The following is a 15549-nucleotide window of genomic DNA, read 5'->3' on the forward strand; positions in this document are numbered from 1 at the left end:
CTAAAGTCCTAAGGATGGCCAGGGGGTTGTGGAACCACCGGAAACAGCAATAGATACACCAACCTATACTAGAAACCCACCAACCAGCAACATTGGCAGAGGTCTAGGATGGGGCGGAACGGGAACGGAATATTAATTTAATCTCGGTTTCATTTATTGATTTGTGGATGTCGTATCACCAAAACCACCCCTCCGCTTCCTTCAAACAGCCTCTGCAGCCATAAAGCAAATGGGCTTTTCCTGCAGTGTAGAAAGAGGAGGAGGGAGTTTGTACATCGTTATCTAGCACTGAGTGAAGTTATTTGCAATTGTAGGGAAACGATAAAACAACATGCACACACAAACACACAAAGCCGCACTCACAATCACGCAGAATGGCTTTTGCGGGGAAAATTATTTGTTGGAAGAGAAGGCGGTAGGAGAGAAGAGTTGAGGGAGGGGCTAAAAATGTCGTTTTTCATTTCATGCAACACTTGCAAGGATTTCAAACATGTGGACGCTCTTTGGGTTGGAGGGAAGATCGATCTCGTCACACCGAGGCTGGAATTAGTCGCAAGTGGATGTGTAATGTTACGCAATTTGTTGCAAAAGGATTTATCTAAATTGGCTTTGACTTACACACATACACTTACATATGTGATTAGATATTTAACATTGGGATTTAGTCTTAATATAATGTAAATATGAGCAAAAAGGTAATTCTGCAGTTAGTTTAAACCTTCAGACCAGTGGATTTATTATTTGCTCAAATTCCACTTCAAAAATGATTTTATTGAATTGTTAGAGATTTCTTTTCTGAAATAAGGACATTTCAAAATCAAGTGCTTTTTGGGTAACATGTAGAATACAACAATTTAAGTGCAATGGAGCACCTGCAGTCGAGCATTTTTTGACAGTTCGCTCCATAAGAAATACATTGTAGAAAAAAGCAAAAATTGCTCGAATGGAAATGCTCCATTTATGAGTTTGTAAGATTTTTATGAAACACCCTAACTGCCCAACTATTGTGTACCGGTTTAGTTGTCAGATGGTTGCCTACCCGCAGGCGTATTTGGCTCTTGACTGTGAAGGCCAAAAGAAAGATATCCCTCAGTCCCCAATATCCACGAATGTTGAGCTTGCTAGACTTTTTTGTGTGACTTGCTCTCGTGCGTATATGTTCTTATTTTTACTCTCTCAGTAGCTTAACCAATCAGAAGTCCCGTTCTACGCAAGTCGCACATGATCGTATAAAATTGCGTTCATACAAAGATAAGGTTAACTTAAATATTGGTCCAAAAAGGGAAGCTCTTTCTTTCTGGTAGAGTACTTTGACCTGTGAACAAGTCATTTTTATAAAGTGGAGTGCAAATTTTGAAAACGGGAACTTTGTTGAGAGTGCGCTCTTTCTCATCTTTCTGGAAGTAAGCGAGATCGAATTATAATTAAAAATTGTGTATTAATTCTGCATTTGGTTTAATTTGCTGCTGGAAATAAGAATATTTTGGAAATTTGGTATCAGGTAAGACTTTTTATGAGCATTTTGTAGTAAAGTGAAAGCTAATTGCGGTTACTGCATTGATTAGGTGCCCTAATTAACGTGGGCGAGTTGTCTGGGCCATTGTGAAGCCCCGAAATTTGAGGTTAGGCATACCGCGTGTTCGATTAGCGACGAAACACTTCCGGAATTGTTCTAATATTTCCGATAGCGTCAGGATTCGTTTGGGATCATCCTGTTTCACTGATGGTTAAAGCCAGCAGCAAGCCAGGGTTGTGCTATTCACCGGTTGCGGACGGAGCCCAAGTGATCTAGTACTTAGGTACGCCAGTGACGCACACGTCACTTCCAGTGGGTTGTCAGCGGCTCCGCAAAGCCGTACCCAGAGTCTCGGCCCGAAACTTCAAACACGAACAAAAGCAGCGAACCGAAGATTGGCAATGACGTTTTGGAATTTTGACAGTTTGGAACGCATGAATTACCCCATAGAGTTATCTACGTGCGCATGTATTGCGTGTACGTACACGAAAAAGATTGAGGTTAAATTTTGTGCCGGCCAGTAAAACAAATGGTGTGCTAGTGTGCGTGAACTCGGGCTTAGATAACTCTATTACCGGTTTCCCGCATGGGTGATGTGGAAATTGTTGCACATGGCTGAAGTTGGAAATTTTGCAACTTATTTTAATTTATGCTAAATTTCAAAATTTAAACACGAATCTACAGCGAATCGATGTGAAAACTAAAGATACACTAAAGGCACGATGATTTGATGTGCAATCTTGATCAGAATCGCGATAAAAGCGGTTTAAATTGAAAAATAATAATAAAACAAATTCTGGTTTAGAATTTAACGATATTTTGACTGTTTTGTAAGACTTAATGTTATTGCACAACGGCTATAGATTTTTTTACAAAAAAATAATTTTTTCGGTTCGTCCACAAACAATCTCATGTTTGTATACAAACGACGCCATATTGCCAATGTTGTTCGGTAGCTCATATTAGAGACCCTAAATAGGGAAACTGGTCTAAGCTTGCTAAATCGATCTGGCAACGTATGTTTTGAGCTTGGCAACACTGATAAGTTTTGCTGGGCGTAAAGGCAAATGCTCGTTTGGATACGTCAAACTCGTGTCTGTTTGGGTACGTCAAATTCACTTCGACCAGTCTCCCTATTTAGGATCTCTAGCTCATATCAGGCCATCGCCGGGGCCCTGGCCGTACCGCACCGACGAAGTCGGGACGCAAACCTCGTTTAAGCCAAGACGTGCGACGATTCTATGACAAATTCCGGAATTCCATTTCCCGGAATGAACGTTTCCCGGAATGGACATTTCCCGGAAAATGAGTTTTTTTTATTACCTGATATGAGAAAGAATAGGGGGATGGCGTCGCTATTTTTAGACCACATTTTCCACTTTTGCTCATCGAAACCGACTACTTTATCGACTTCATTTTGCTGGGCGAGATAGGACGCCGTCTATTTTTAGACGATGACTCAGCACTTTTACACTCTTGCGCTTAAAAAAACCAGGTGGCAGCACGATGTAACGCCACGTCCCTATGGAATCTTGCCTACTCGCTCACTTGTAGTTAAGAATTATTTAGTTTGTACCCCGTTGATTTCACCTAGTCACATTGAAAGAACTCGATATTAAATACAATGAATGATAAAAAGAAAGTGAAATGTTCGGACATGAACAATAGAAGCAAGCGTTGACTATTGAAACAATACTTTATCAACCATCACGAGTTGTAACAATGTAGATCGATAGACAATAGACAAACACTAGATGTGTTTAACATTCTTTCAATGTGTTGTTATGTAAGAATTTTTCCTTCTTTTGTTAGTCAGTTGACTTTTGTGAATAAATTCTACAAATTTTACTATAAAGCAGAATGATTATTTTCAAAGAAGGGAAAAACTCAAGAAAATTAAAAAGCTTTGAGAAAATCAATGTGTAATGTGTCCTGTCAAGAAAATAAATAGCTAGAGTGTATTTTTAAAGAATAAAAAACCTCAAGGAAGTACACATTATACATTAATTTTCTGAAAAGCTTTTTTATTTTCTAGAGGTTTTCCCTTCTTTGAAAATAATCATTCTGCTTTATAATAAAATTTGGTAGAATTTAATCACAAAAGTCAACTGATTAACATAAGAAGGGAAATCTCTTAAACGAAATTCCATCACATCGATTAAAGATCGTGTATTTTTAAAGAAGGGAAAACCTCAAGAAAATACACATTATACTTTGATCTTCTGATAGCTTTTTCTTTCATGAGATTTTCCCTTCTTTAAAAATACACGATCTTTCATCAAAGTAATGGGATTTTATGTAAGAATTTTCCCTTCCTAAAGAAGAATGTTTTTTTTTAAGAAGGGAAATCCTCTAGAAAAAAAGCTTTCAGAAAATCAATGTATATTGTGTATTTTCTTGAGGTATTATCTTCTTTAAAAATATACGATCTTTAATCGATGTGATGGAATTTCGTGTAAGAGATTTCCCTTCTTGTGTTAATCAGTTGACTTTTGTGACTAAATTCTACCAAATTTTATTATAAAGCAGAATGTCTATTTTCAAAGAAGGGAAAACCTCTAGAAAATAAACAGCTTTTCAGAAAATCAATGTATAATGTGTACTTCCTTGAGGTTTTTCATTCTTTAAAAATACACTCAAGCTATTTATTTTCTTGAGGTTTTCCCTTCTTTGAAAATAATCATCCTGCTTTATAGAAAAATTTGGTAGAATTTAGTCACAATAGTTAACTGATTAACACGAGAAGGGAAATCTCTTACGCAAAATCCCATCACATTGATAAAAGATCGTGTAGTTTTAAAGAAGGGAAAACCTCAAGAAAATACTTATTATACATTGATTTTCTGAAAAGCTTTTAATTTTCTAGCGGTTTTCCCTTCTATGAAAATAAACATTCTGCTTTATAGTAAATAAAAATAAAATAAATTGTTCGCTCTACAGCATTGCCTTGGCGATCTCGTTTGCGAGATTTCTACTCGAAACTAGGTTGCGAAGGCTAGATTGTTGAGGCAATTGCAAACCTCGTTTTACACCTGAGCTTACATCCACCCCGGGATTCGAACTGACGACTTTTGAATTGTGAGTTCAACTGCCTACCAGCGACTTAACCGAGACAGGACCCAGAGAGACGACTCTTACACCTGGATTGAGCTATCGATCTAACCTCTAGGTTAGACCGGGGCAAACATTTACTTCCCCGTCCGACGGAAGGCATGATCAACAAATCTCGTCTCAAAAAATGCCACCACCTAGAATCGAACCCAGATCGTTTCTTGAGCTTTTTCTGACTCAAAATTGTAGTTTAAAATGTTAACGAATCTTTATTCGCACTGAGTGATTTTTTAAAAGTTTCACAAGCTTGTTGCATGATTTTTGTGAAGTAAAAACAAATAGCTAATATATAATTTCCCAGTATCGGGATATTTGCAATATGAAAAACAACGAATTAAAAACAACAATTTAAACTTTTTTTTTCCTCTTTAAGGTTTACTGTAAATATTAATTGAAGAAAGATTAACAGTTATCAAGAAAACCCGATTGTTCACAATTGTTTTTCTAAAATATAATTGAATATTGAGGTTGAAATGAAACACAAAATGACTTATTGGCATCAAGAGATACAGCGAAATTACCCTAGAGAGGATTGCTATGCTCGAGAGAGGATATGGAAATTGAACTTATTTTGAAAAAGCTTTTCCCTCTTAGAATAAATTAATAAAAATAATTAAAAAAAACTTTAGATTTCATTTCTGGGGTGTAACTGCTAAGTATGCTTCAAGATAAATTTTGGGGTCAAATTTTTTTTTTGGTTTCTCTCAATTATAGTTATTGGAATTTTTGACAAGTTAAATTTTAAACTTTTTGTATAAGAAAATCGGAGAAGCATTGGTTTATTCGAACTTGGACATCGAACATTGAACTTCCAATGTTCTATACAATTTGGAATTGTATAATTTTGCTTCGATATTTATAATTTCCCGGGAGTCTCGACCGAATTTCCCGGGAATCTAGAGGTCCAAAATGGTCGATTTCCCGGTAGATCCCGCTCATCTCCCGCTAGTTATAATACCTTTGAACGAACTCCAAGGTCGCCTAGTTCCCAAGACTGTCAAACGGGTTACAGTTACTCGTATTAAAACTGAATAGAAAATTATTCCTGCAAGTAGAACAACTGTGCAAAGTGCATCTTATCAATCATGCTTGAAACAGAACATTTCACTTCGCATCCCGAGGAAGAAAATCAGTGCACTTTGTGGTTTCTTTTAATGCTTGCCAGAAAGAGCCATTTTTCCACTTTGACAGTAACGACGACAGCCATAAAGTACTTCATAAAAGCTGCTCGTATCGTTTGCAGGCACACACACACACACACACACACACACACACTCACACACACACACAGCCACATTTAAAAAGCCACAACCACGTGCAAACAGCGAAATGCTTTCGTGACGCGGCTGACTTATCTGTGCGAACGAATCTGACACTGGGAAACGAACGTTTTCGCGCAAAAGTCATCAAAATTCAATGATGCCCAACTCGAGCGCGCGATACGTGGCGTAAAGTGTGTGTGTGTGTTTGTGTGTGTGTGTGTGTGTGTGTGTGTGTGTGTGTGTGTGTGTATGTGTTTGTGTCAAGAGGATTCGTAACAACCGTCATCATCGCATCGTTCGCAAATGGCATTCTCGTGGAGTCAAGCAAAAATCAAATTAACCCCTAATGTGATGAAATGTGTGGTGAAGAATGCTTGTAAGTGAAGTCGAAAATTGAGCAAGAATCAAATTTGGGTGAAAAATAAGTATGAATAAATTCAGAAAAAAAAAAAACATTCAAGAGACAACAATTTTATATTTTATTTTAAAACATTGCTCTGTAAGGGCATTACTAATTTTATATCAATGTTATTTTTCTCCATTTCAATTTTATCCCAATTTTATGTATATTTTAAGTGATTGTGCTGTAATTTAGGCTTAAAAGAAATTTTCTATAATTTTAAATTAAGTATTGTAAATTTATAATTTAGTATTTTTTCTCTTGAAAGTAAATTTGCACATGCCATTTTGTATCATACTTTTTTCTTGAATTTTTCCATTCCATCTGTAAACCAACCTCCAGAAAATATTGAGTTTTGGTGCCTTCGGTAAATTTGAAGGTTGTTGGATAAGGACTTCTAAATTCTAAACAAGTGTCCGCGTGGTTTATGGATGGCCCCTTGCTGAGTTGTCATTGTGATTTAAATAAAAAAATAATAATTGTTCTTTCAGTGTAACAAGGCTTTACTGAAGAGAGAGAAATGGTGTGTTCTCCCTTTATGATTAGTATGTGCTCAGTGCTCCGCTGAAATAGATTCTTATGTTAGGAGAGTGGATCAAATCATTGATGAGAAGGGACTATTCTTGTCTCTTTTACAGCAAACTAAATAAGATCAAAATTAGAGCCCGTTTTGTCTTCTTTAAAAAGGGAAATCTTTAAAACTGTCTAAAATTAAATGAGCATAAACAAAAATTAGGCATGGTGATTTTGTACACCAACGATCTTCACTTTTCACGTGTTTCTTAAGATAAATCTCCAAAATTGTATTTCCACTGCAAAGGAATCTCCAAAATTCAGGTGCAAAATACAACTTAAAAAAAAACATTAAATACGTTTAAATGGCATGAAAGTTGTTTTTCACGCATGATTTGGAACATTGTCATAACTTATTGGTCAAGTTATAAAATTTCTCATTTTTTTTAATAAATAAACACCCACACACATACTAGTGCTGAAAATGCACCCTTCCCCCCCGAAATTCTACCGAAAAAACCCCACACACCCAAACGCACATACTCAAAACACACTCAAAGCACACACACACACACACACACACACACACACACACACACACACACTTACACACAGAGTTTTTTTTATGATTTTGTTAAGCATCTCAAAAAACATGTTTAATTGTCAACAATTTTCCTTTCAATGAGAATATGGGTTTTCTGATTTTTTTTATTTTTTTTATTTCAAGTTTTGCATTTATTGAATATTACATTACACATTTTTTGATTGTTTAATTTTTTTTGAAAATATGTTCTTAAATTTTTTCAATACATTGATTGAATGAAATATATCTTCAACACAATTTCAACTGTAAAATTTCTTATTTTATTATAGGTTGCCAAAAGGTTATTTTTTCCCCAAAAAATTCTTGCACTGTGGCATATGTCAGTTTAACCAAATTCCAAAAAAAAATCATCCGATCAAATTTTCAGTTGCCGTGCACGTGCACACTAAAGCCACCGGCACCAATTTTCACATTTTCCAGTGGACTTTTCCGCGGCTTTTCCAGGTGGCTCATCTTGCAGCCGTCGATGAAACGCGGGGAACTACATAATTGAAACTTTAAACCCGTCGCACAGCGCCAGAAATCCAGCCGATTCTGTGACTATTTGTGTCGGGCTTTTCCTCCTTGTGCAGCCGGCTTGGGATTAATTAATTTAATTAAAATCGTAATCTCCGCGTGTACTCTCTGGTGAGCTTTGTTTGTGCCAGAATTTTTCAGTATAAGTATGCAGAGAGAAAGCGTCTGGTTTCGATGTGGTAGTTGATGGTTGCAGCCTCAGCCCCGATGACAAATCCCGAAAACGATAATGAAATAATTCGAGTAATTACGGTGGGATCCAAGGATTGCTGCAAGCCGTGGATTCGCCATGAAGGACTCTGAAGCTGGGAACATTGCGGTGTTTTTTTAAGAGTAGGATATTTTAATTAATAAACAGAGGATTTTCAGTGACATAACTGAAAACAATATAATACTGAGTACAAAAATCATATTTAGTTGCAATTTTTTGATTGCCTTGGTAGATTCGTTGGTTTACTTCAAATACTTTAAAACAAATTGAAAGCATCTGATAAAATATTACGAAGGGATCAACAAATTTTTAAGGGTTCTTTTCGAATCTTCCAAAGACTTTAATTTCCCTTTTTTCAAAATAAACCTTCCCTCATTTTCTTTCCTTTTTACGACATACCAATAAAAAGCTTGCCAAAATGAAAAATAATTAAAATAAAACCTCCACCCCCTTACAAGTGCACTGCAACTGGTGGCATATTTTACAGTGTGCTTTCATTTTTTTATTAATATTATAAAACCATCCTTAAAAGTAGGTGCTAATTAAACGGGGAGCTGACCATCCAGTTTTAATTCGTCGAAAATAGAAATACTGCTTCCATGGAAAAAGATGCATGATCTAGGGCTGTTCAACAGTCTGAACTCCGTGCCTAATTTTCTGTTACATTTTCATTGGAATTCCATACAAATTGTAACGGGGTTCAGACTGTTAATTGAATTGTTCAGATTTAAAAAAATACAGAAAAAAATGGGTGAGGGTACTCTTTCCTGGTGATGAAAGGCAATTGTTAACAATGCTTTAGTTTATTTCCGATGTGAATCTTTGAAAATCCTTGGCGCTCTTGCTTGCGCGATTCCTACAACAAACTAGGTGACCGAAGGCTTGATTGTTGAGGCAATTGCAAACCTCTTTTTACACCTTAGCTTCCATCTACCCCGGGATTCGAACAGACGACCTTTGGATAATGAGTCTAACTGCCTACTAGCGACTCCACCGAGGCAGGACCCAGGGAGACGACTCCTACACCTGGACTGAGCTAGGGTAGACCGGGGCCAACATTTACTTCCCCGTCCGATGGAAGGCGTGATCAGACAAATCTCGTCTCGAAAAATGCCACCGGGACCGTCTGGGATCGAACACAGGCCGACTGGGTGAGAGGCAACCACGCTTTCTTCGGGTCCCGGGAATTTTTGAAATTGATCTAATAAACTTAGCTGAGTTTTATCGAAAGGATAGTTTAAAAAGGCTAAGGTTGTCCACTGAATGGAAATTTAGATATAATTCGAGTTTTTCGCGGTGTGTTTTGAAGAACAAACTTAAGACAAAAACTATTTGGCACCATGGAAGAATGGCTCATTCCGATATTTTGAAGGGGTGAATCGAAATATAAAACGCTTAAATTATAAATTATATGAAATGATTTTAAGAAACCAAGTACCTCCTTTGAATTTTTCTTTCCCAAAATGAAACTATGGAGGCGCCTGGCTTCTTAGCACGGTATCATATTATCTTAAAAGCCTTACACCGTAGAATAGAGAGAAAAGTAGAATTCTCGCTTACTTTTTCAAAAGGTCGTATCTACATAGGAAATCAATGGCGCATTGGTTGTTTTGAAAAAGTAATCTAGAATTTATGATGTGCTCCGTAGGGTGTTCATGTTCAATATGACAACTGAGCGATAATGTTTTCAATGATTCAAACAACAAACATTACCAATTCATATACAGGCGCTGGAGACATAGAACTATACTTATCGCATGAACCCACTTTCCTGCTTCATTTTACCTCAATTTGCAGAGAGATGCACACATTAGCTATTAACGAGTCTCTTCCACGGTGTATTTTTTCGATACCTCAAAGATAAAAAAACAATCGGTATGTCTGATATTTGGCACCGTGGAAGAAGGGCTCTTTCCCGACATTTTGCGGCGTCCAGCGAAATATTTCGTCGGGGGGTCTAGAACAACTTTTCTTTTTTTGAAGATTATTTTTCGAAAATCGGTGCATTCATGTTGATATCACTCAAACTTTTCTATGAATAAGCCTTGGGGTTTTAATCAACTATATTTGACTCATATTTGACCTCCACCAAAAAAATCCAAAAATCCAAGCTGGAAACCCCGATACTACCCCGATTGTCATGAAAATACAGCAACATAATGCCCGGATACGAATGTGAGCATCAAACAATGCAAAACATGGATTTTTTAATAAATAAGCTGTTTATTACCCAATAGGTTCCGAAAATTATTTTTTCAATCCTCTGCCACATCACACTATTACATTTTAAAACATTTTAGAATCAATCACATTGTAGAGAACAATTTCCTGAACAAGTTCCATAAAAAAGTATCAGTTTTGGTTCAATATTAGCAGAGATATGCCTAATTTTCTGAAATTATAAGTGCCTTTCTCCAAAATTTATTAATTTAATTACCTTTCACATGATGGGCACTGCCTACTGAGTTTTGTAATTAATGCTATAGAATAATTTTCATTAATTTCGTCAAAACTTTTTATATTTTTTATGTTTCAATAAAATATTATTATCATATAAAATATCTTATGCACTGCACTGATTTTCTGTGACTTTTTTGAACAAATATAGCATAAAATCGAAAAATAATCTTCATAAAAAAAAAGTTGCTCTAGACCCCCCGACGAAATATTTCGCTGGACCCCGCAAAATGTCGATAAAGAGCCCTTCTTCCACGGTGCCAAATATCAGACATACCGAGTTATTTATCATTAGTTTGTTCTAAAAAACACTCCGTGCTTCCTCTGATAGTACTGTTGGCATCTGTATGACATTTGAGAGAAATTATGGCAATACCGTCAGTGGGGGTGACTATGGGTCAAAAAACGATACACCTCTCGTAATTTCTTAATAACAAAAACAATTTGAATAACATCGAAAATCTTTTATCGTAGAATTGTTCTTAGATAGTTTACTAACATTTTCCCAAAACATAGTGTTATTTGATAAACTTCACCTTAAATGGCAATCGTTTGAAAATTGACCCAATCTCACCCCTTTCAGGGGGTGACATTGGGTCAAATGAAACTAAAATGATGCTCAAATACAAAGATGTAGTAAAAACAAGTCATCCAACAGTGTTTCTTATTCGAGGGAATCGTTTGGGAATCGTATTGACATGCTAAAATATTTGAAGTAGAGATTTTCAAACATTTGGGTACTTTTTGATCAATTCCAACAAAAAATTTAAAAAGTAGATTTTTTGAGAGGTCATTTTTGGCCAAAAACGTACCTCAATTTTAGACAGCTGCTAAAATGACAGGATTTGTTCTAGGAACGAGATTTTTTCAGAAAAGTCATCTTAAGATGTCCCTTGCACAACCCTTTTAACAGAATTTAGTTTCATTGAGAAGTACCTGAGAAATGGTAAAATCCGTAAAAAAATACTTTGACCCAATCTCACCCCCAGACCCAATGTCACCCCCACTGACGGTATTAGGAACAATTGCCACAGAGTTTTGTATTATTCGTGGTAATTCTGGTAATTCTAAAAAATGTGGAACTCGTTTCACAATTATATAAAGTAGGTTTTGCCTTTTTCAATTCTCTAGAAAAATGTTCCATTCAGTTGGAAAAAGCGCAGTTTTCCACCCAAAATGGGTCCTGCAAAAATTTTCACGTCAAAGGGTTCGCTCAAACTTCTACAAACAAACTCTCACGGGGTAATTCGTTCGTTGGTGTTTATTCTGGTGAAGGTTTGAAGTTCAACTGCTTGGCTTTGACTTCCGCCTGAAACTATTCAGCCCTTGAATTTATGTTGAAATTCACGTTGGTTTTGACAAACAGCATTCGCTTTAGTTTGAAGCTTGGATTCCGCGAAAATGTACGGTGCTTTCAATTAACTAATCGGCTGGTGATTGCTTCGCTCAAGTGGTTTCGATTAGCAAACAAGACCTTCCAAACTGTAATTAGTTCTGAGTGCATCGCGGTTATGAAACTTTGTGCAAATTAGGCCCATTAATGGTTGAGGTTGGATTACAGAAATTAGTTTTTTAACCGACCTTTAAAGGTCCGTTTTGCAGTTTGTTATTATGTTTGATTTGAAGTGAATTTTCCAAAACAATTTTCATGTCATTTCTCCACATCATTTTAAGTATAAGAATTTTTACCCAATTTACAAAATGGCCATAGTTGGTCTCTCTCCGGTGCAATGTGCAGTTTAGGGACAGAAAACTTTCTAGAATCAACAAGTCTGAAACTTCCAGTCATCCGGTCCGGTCAATATTTATCCAGAGAACTTCATTGGGAACATAAATGTAGAGCTCTTTAAATTTGGTGAGATCAAACTTTAAAAAATTTACTTACCTTCATTGGGTGTGACTTTGACTCAAAAAATGATACATCTCTCGTAATTTCTAAATGCAAAAACAATTTAAATGGTATCGAAAAACTAAACGTAGGATTGTTCTTGATAGTTGACAAACATTTTCCCAAAATAAAGTGGAATTTGATAAACTCCACCTTAAATGCCAATAGTTTGAAAATTTACCTAATCTCACTACTTAGAGAGGGTACGGTTGGGTTAAATGAAACTAAAATGATACTCAAATACATAGATAGGGTCAAAACAAGTCATCGAATCACGCTACAAAGTTGGGAGAGATTTTTTTCAAACATTTAGTTACTTTTCGAGCAATAAGAAAAGTATACCGTCATCTGGGGCGAATCGGGACACATGGGGCGAATTGGTACAGCAGTTTTAGCATTGTTGCAGCCTAATATTTTGGTTTTTTAACATTCCAACGCCCAAGGCTCCAAAAAAGTTGGAACGGTAACTTCAACACGCTGGTTCTCGGGCATAACTCATCCAATCAAGACAATTCTTTTTTCCCAGTGATTTGTTAGGATGTCTAGATGAACCTAGAACTTTGAAGAACTCAATTTGATCAAATCTGTAATTTTTGCAATCAAAAACATCGTTCTAACTTTTTTTTTCGCGTGTAAAAAAAAATCGTCAAAAAATCCGCGGAGGCAGTCCTTTTTAAAAAAGGTGGAACTATGTTTTCGGTCGCAGAAATTACAGATTTGTTCAAATCAAGTTCTGCAAAATTTTAGGATCCTCTAGACATTCTTACAAATCCCTGGAAACAAAAATCGTCCCGATTGGTTGAGTTATGCCCGAGAACCAGCGAGTTGAAGTTACCGTTCCACCTTTTTCGGGAGGCTTGGGCGTCCGTGTAAGTTGGACATGCGTTGGGCGTTCCAGTGTTAACATGGTTTTGGTTAGACCAGATTGAGAGCAATAAAATGTATTCATTCATTCCCAAATTTTAAGCTTTTAAGTGCTCTAAAACGTGCTGTCCCTATTCAGACTGTAGTCCCGATTTGCCCCAATTGACGGTATTAAAAGGTTGATTTTTCGAAAGATCTTTTTTGGCCAAACACGTACCTCAACTTACGACAGCTGCCAAAAAGTCAGGATTTGTTCCAGAAACGTGATTTTTTCAGCAAAGTTTTCTTTAGATGTCCTCTACACAACCTTTTGAACAGATTTAAGTTTCATTGAGAAGAGCCTGTAAAATTTAAAAAATCCGTAAACAATCACTTTGACCTAATGTTACCTTCACTGACGGTAATCAAACATTGGATGGTGCCTTTATCACATTTATTTAAAAACTTTCACTAAAATTGCATCATCGTAGCATAGTGCCAAAAAAATGTATAGGAGCCGAGGTGACTTTCCGTTGCACTAAGTACAAAGGTCAATTGGATGCCACCATTGATGTTTCCAGGAAGTGCCATCTCAAAACCTGACAAGTCTTCCTGCTGGTGTCCTACCAGGGAGAAAAGCTTCGTCGAAGGGACGATTTATTCCTACACAAACAGTGAAAACCTTATTCCCACTCTCCTTCGTCAGGAGGTTTACTCCCAACATTGTCTGCATCTGTTTTCCTTTATTTTTTTCCAGCCTTGTTGCTCATGTTCTTTTTACATCAATGTTTCCTCCAACGCTCTCAAACTGTTTATTTGCGTCCACTTTTCCAGACAATCATCATCACCAGAATCACCATCAACGTCGCCCGGACGTCGTAAAGTTCATTTTCCTTCCAACCAGGGAAGAGGAGCAGCCAAGCAGAGCTCGATGGGTCGGAAAATTGTCCTAGGAATTGAGGATTTTCAGCGGAATAAATCAGATCCTCTCGCTGGGCTCTCGGCGAGGATTTTAAACAAAAACAGGAAACGCGACGTTGCTGGGATAAAAAAAACGAAATTTCCAAAGAAAATCCTCGCACAAGTGGTTGTAAATTATTTAAACAAGCAGACGGGAAATAAACATCTCTTTCTGGCCGGTTTATGGTTTTTTCTTTCTTTCAGGATTATCCTTGTTAGCGTTTCTAGTCATTTTATTTTTAGCTTTAGAAATAGCTGTAACTGTTGTGTTCTTTTTAAACCAGTTAATTGCTATTGTAATTTAATTTTATCTTGTATTTTTCGTCAAACGTATACCAAATTGGCAAAATATATAAAAGCGCCCCTAGAAAACTCTCAAAATTTCCAATCACAGCAAAATCCTAGTTTAACGGCCATCAAGTAGCAAATTTACCGGAACGAAATCGCAAAACGGGAGATGAATTGGAGTCAATAAAAAATGCCAATTAATATGTAAATCGCCCAACCCAATCAAGTGCAGTGAGGAGGAAGAAAGAATCTGACAAGGGGACATTACGAGAGAGTCTCGTTTTCGGTTTTATTTCCACGACTCTGAAGCAGCAGCAGCAGTATTTGAGACCATAAATCGAACGGTTTTAAATGACTATTTGAAGTGGAGCGCCCCGAGGTACTTGCCCGATCAAATGGGAGAACGTAAGTGGCTCGTGGATGGAGCGTGAACTTTATTTTATGATTTTTAAGTTCTTTTCTATAAGAAAAGTGAGAAAATTTTGAAATACCAATAGGAACCCGCATTCATTAAGATCATTGACTAAATAATATTTCGTCTTTTTAACCCCTTCTCGTCCAGAGCAAAATCGAGATCATTCTACATAAAGCAGTGCAGCTGGAATCAGGTTGACAATTTTTTTGTGGTCGAGATATATCATTTCAAGTTAAAAAAGGAGTGGTGCTCTGGAGCATCCATGGGCGTTGAGGGTTAAACTCTACCATCTCTCAAATTGTCAATCAAGAACCATTTATGCTGTTAGGAATGAGCAACATTTATTGATTCTGGTCGCTACTATTGTCACCATTGTTTTTTTTTGCGATTATATATATTAAGAGCGAGTCCACGAGCAAAGCATAACCATCTCACATTGACCTCACCAATCTGCCTGACATGTTCAGTTTTATTCAAAATTTCTGGTCATAGGTTCAAAATTTCACAGAAAAAACGGTTTAATTCATCATTTTCCAGAACGGTTGTTTCTTAATCTTAGTTTTCA

At 36.7% G+C, this 15549-nt stretch overlaps 1 long non-coding RNA gene across 1 annotated transcript; it reads left to right on the forward strand.

Moving 5' to 3' along the window:
- Window positions 1–1005: 1005 nt before the first annotated feature.
- LOC120421202 (uncharacterized) lies at window positions 1006–14450 on the forward strand. The gene is made up of 3 exons (XR_005605953.2): window positions 1006–1403; window positions 1478–1501; window positions 14156–14450. It is a non-coding gene; the product is annotated as an uncharacterized LOC120421202 (long non-coding RNA).
- Window positions 14451–15549: the final 1099 nt, after the last annotated feature.

This window comes from Culex pipiens, chromosome 1 (assembly GCF_016801865.2).
Source record: "Culex pipiens pallens isolate TS chromosome 1, TS_CPP_V2, whole genome shotgun sequence".
NCBI lineage: Eukaryota > Metazoa > Arthropoda > Insecta > Diptera > Culicidae > Culex > Culex pipiens.